Source organism: Penaeus monodon, chromosome 26 (genome assembly GCF_015228065.2).
Source record: "Penaeus monodon isolate SGIC_2016 chromosome 26, NSTDA_Pmon_1, whole genome shotgun sequence".
In the NCBI taxonomy this organism is placed as follows: Eukaryota; Metazoa; Arthropoda; class Malacostraca; order Decapoda; family Penaeidae; genus Penaeus; species Penaeus monodon.
Genome location: NC_051411.1, coordinates 23,192,545 through 23,197,544, shown reverse-complemented (window position 1 = coordinate 23,197,544; position 5,000 = coordinate 23,192,545).

Below are 5,000 nucleotides of genomic sequence, written 5' to 3'. Positions count from 1 at the left end.
AGGTTACGCAGCTGGAAGAGAAGGTGAACAAGATGATGCTGATCTTCACAGAGGGTGTCTCGGACCTCAAAGCTGTCATATTCTCTGAATTAAGGACCATGCTCCCCCTCCCTCCCCATGCCCTAGCCGAGGTAGCCGTCCCTCACCCTCAGGCAGGGTTGACCGCAGGCCTGGCGAGAAATCCCCCGCACAACATTGTGGAAGAAATGACGTCACGCCAGCTGACCAAGGCGATGAAAAGGTGCTTGAAATTTTAAAGGAAATGAAAGCTCTGAAAGAATAAAACAATAATTATTTAATGAAATAACGACACTGAGACAGGCCATGGAAAAAATTAAAAGTGACCGTTACTGTCGAGATAATAGTGTTCCCACCAGTGCTAAAAGAATGGACAGTATATGAAACAGAAGCAGCGACTCATTTGGGAGGTGGCAGGTTAGATTACGTATTTGGCAAAAATCTTGTTCATAGTAATGTCTGTACTTCCCTGGTACGAGAGGTAGTCAGTGATCACTTTTCAATACAAATAGGCTATACTGTAGACAGTGACTCAGCCTCTAAATCACTTAGCCTCAGAATGATTATCCCACCGGGTCCGGAGCATCACTTCAAGGCACGGGGCTATGACTGATATAACACCTATGAAATAACAATTGCTGAAAATTTCTCTAAGGATCTAATCAAAGTTGTCACTGACTACTATAACACATGGGTCCGTTCACGAAAACTCTCGAAAAAAAAAAGAGGCCCCAGGCCTCCCAGGCACCGAGGTGGATCAATGACCCAATTCTGGCCAAGGAACATAAGCGGGTTCAGGAGCTTGCTAATTGTTATAAAAATAATATGACGTCAGATAATGTTATTTAGTTTCTTAAAGCCAACAAGGAATTCAGAAAATAAAAAAATCAGATTCGTAGTAAACACTGGGAACAATTCTTGCAAAGTATACATAGACAAACTTCTGTAGCTGACGTATGGAGGAAAACACCGCAGTTCACAGTCCACAAGAACCGGGAATTTTCAGTTGAACTCATTTCCATAAGGGATAAAAGATCAACTCAACGAGTCGAAAATAGATAGAAATTTTGATATAGCAGTAACCTGTGCTGCTATTGACCCCTCCGACTTTGCCGAATTAACCGGATGGGAACTGACTAATGCCCTTCTGAAAGGGAAGGCAACCGCCCCTAGCGACTATGGCATTACTTGCAGCGTCCTTCGCCTCGTTGCTCAGGTACTAGGCAACCCAGTTTTACATCTGTATAGACTCAGCTTATCACAAGGAATCCTCCCAAACTCCTGGACTAAAAGCTTGATCATCCCTATACCTAAACCCAATACTGACAAATGCAGGCCCATATCCTTGACCTCCTGTCTGTGCAAAGTACTTGAGAGAATAAATCTGAACAGAATTATTTATCGCATAAATGCTAAGTTATCCCCCGGCCTGTATGGATTTATCCCAGGTCGTAGCAACCAGCACTATTTTGCAGAGTACTTAACAAACTCAAACCCAGGCATGCAAAACGTATTTCTTGATCTTCATCCTGCCTTTGATATTGCAAACAGAGAAATTATTCTTGAGCAACTAGCTATCTTTGGTATACAGTGAAAGCTGTAACATGGATTCAAATGTCTCTATCGAATCGATCGGCTCAGGTTCTTTTCAGGGGCATTAAGAGTACTCATACAAAAGTGTTTCAAATCGGCACATCTCAGGGAGGCGTACTTAGTCCCATGCTATTTAATATCCTAATGCATAGATTACTAGGTGAATCCACTTAAGGCAATGACTCCATTATTTGCTATGCCAATGATATTTGCATTAAATCCTTACATACTTTCAGCAAGGGCTGCTGAGTGTAGCATGATAATATTGACTTAAAAAACTAGGCACTTAACACAAAGGCAATCCCTCTGCCAAGGTTTTATGAAAATGACGATGAGCTAGATCTTTGCCACCAGTACAAATACCTCGAGGTGATTGTCAATAATGCAAATTTCGTCAGAAACCTAAAGAAAAGGCTATGGGAGCGGCTGAAGCCACTTAGGACACTTGTTGGCAAACACCATGGTAACAATGTCAATATTGCGAGACTCTTTTACTTGTCATACATACGGTCAGTCATAGTTTATCATGCTTTGCACCTAGTAGAATTGACTAGTTTAGAAATTGTTCAACATGAGGCCATGAGAATCATTCTCGGTACCCTTAGAACAACAATGATTGTGAATATGAGAACCAGAATTAATTTAATTTCTATTTCGAAAGAATAGTTAACATTAAATTTACAATTATGGGCAAATCAATAGGAACCCCCCATGTAAATTTTCAGACAATAAAACTGATAGAAGCATTAAATGACACACCGATCGTACTCAAATCCAGGATACAACAGTAATATGTAAACACTTAGCTGCTGAAATCCATGAAAAGAACCCTACATGAACTTCTATCTACAGTAAAATGTCGGATAAATTATTTAACGACTAACCTAAAAAAATCCCCCGCAGCTTAAGCAGAAAGGCACTTGTAATTTTAAAAAACATCTGAATCGCCCAATGCAATGAATGCAAACCCTAGGAGCCTTGAGCTGAAGCAGAAAGGAGACTTTGTTGAAAAAAACAATATTTTGCAGCACAGGATTGTTAAAGAGGTTCATGACTGGGCTGCCCTACGCAAAACTGAGTTGGGCAGTAATACTAAATGGCCACTGAATATCTATTGAATCAAGGCTCAGAGGTAATTTTCTCGTTTCAAGATTGCTTAGGCTATAATTCTAAACAAAGTGCAGACAATGGGAAATATTGCAATTACATAAGAAAACTTAACTGCAAAAGCGAGGCCATAAATAACGTTTTTGATTCCATGGCAGTTGAAATCCTAACATGTCATAAAATATGCCTACAAAGTCACAGGGACAACACAGGTGGAATATGTTTTGGGTACCTTTTCTAGTTTTTAATCCACTCAAAAAACTTCCTTAAAAGGAAGCAAGGACATTTGATAAATTCTAAGCTCGAAACTGTAGCATAAACACATAAACGGTTTACGAAGAAATATCTTGTTTAAAAAACAAAAAAGCATTGATATTGTGGTGCAAGAATCAGGTTGGATAGGCTGATGGAGTAGAAACAGTTGTAATGTCGAAGAAACTGATGACACTGTGTACATGGAATCAAGGAAAAATGTCATTTATACTTAGAGTAAATGTGTTACACTTAGACATCTACAGAGGTATGAGAACTATGAAAATTTTAACCCATCTGATGTCTAAAAGAGGATATACTATTGTTGATCCTAAATTTGGAATGTAGTATCACGTGACTGCCACATCAATGTGCAAGCCTTTCCGCCAAGGTACGTGGCGTGTATTTATAGATAAAACTTTAAGTTCCTTTCTAAACTGAAAAGTATTATGCATAAAATTTTACCCCAAAATTTAAACGAAATGACCATTAATAATATTATGATATCAACAAAGTACACAGTTGAGGTGCAGTGCAGGTGGAAAAAAAGGACTAACTCTAATTTACAAGAATATAAATGTATAACTGTGTTAATTCGGGAAAATGTAATTCCTTCAATGGAAAATCAGAAATTAGAAAAGGGTCGCCGTGTTTTATTTCCGGGAAAATTGTATGTTTTAATTTTGAATGAGTCAATTCCTAGAAAAAAATAAAAATTTTCGAGGCCCAAGGTAGCGAAGCCCAAAAGGAAAAGCTATTAAACAGCGATATAATAAAAGTTTGCCATCAAATTTCCTTAAATACCCGTGTCCCACTAAGCTAATGTACCGGTGTTGTGGGGTTAAAAAGGGCAGCTAAAAAAAAAATATATTTGCAATCTTTATTGGGGAAAAAGGGGAAATTCTAGGATCGTGATAAAGTTTCCGGAAAAGAGATAATAAAAGCAATCGACATGACAAATGTGGGGAAGGGGGATGGTAGAATATAAAGGGGGAAAAAAGCGAGCAGGTAAAGGGGAAAATGGAGTGGCGGAAGGAGTGGGTGATGTGTATTTTGATTGAGAAAAGGAGGGAGGAAGAGGAGAGAGGATGAGAGAGAAGGAGAGAGAGAGAGAGGAGAGGAGAGAGAGAGGAGAAAGAGAAGAGAGAGGAGAGGAGAGGGGAGAGAGAGAGGAGGAAAGGAGAGAGAGAGAGAGAGAGAGAGAGAGAAGAGACGGGGAGGAGAGAGGGGGGGAGGGAAGGAGAGAGAGAGAGAGAGAGAGATAGAGGGAGAGAGTAAAGAAGAGGAAGAGAGAAAGATTGAAGCAGAATCAGTAGCAAGGCGAGTGGAAGGAAAGTACCTCGGCACGTGCAATGGTATGGGGAAAAGTTGATCGCCGTTAAAGAGACCCCTCCTGGGGCAGGCCAAAGTACTAGCGGCGTTGGGTTTCGCGTTCAGGTGGCCTCGGCAGCGGCGTATCAATACCCTTCGCTCGCCCGGCTACCCTCCACTACTCGGGGGGGTGTGCACCCCCTACAGATGCGTTAGCGGGAGGCGGGGGCGTTTGCATGGGGAGGGGTAGGGTGGCCCTGGGGAACAGATGCAAAGCCGCCACCACGACTTGAGCAAAACCAGGTGTGGTTTCAGATTAGGGAAAGGTGTGGGGGTAGTTTGGGCGTCCCGTGGAACCTCGGGGGTCGTCTAACGGTGTTAGGGGTGCTGACAACTACGGACCCGGGATGGTGTCAGGAGACCCTGAAACTACAGAAGTAGGTCCCGGGGAGCCTAAGGGAAAGAGAGCGTAGTTTGTCACATAAATGCTCAAATGATACAGAAATCGTAAAGTAATCGTAGGTAATCAGAAGGAATGTCATATGACCCCCCCCATTTCTGCCGGGATTTGCCGCCGAGCCCTTTTTCAACTTTGATCTTTATTCGCCAGCGATTTTGTCTGAGGGACTTTGGTAGTGGGAGGAGGACACAGATTTTTGCTATGGGGCCCATAAAGGCAAATAATGAATAAATGTCCCAAGACATGAACGAATGAAATG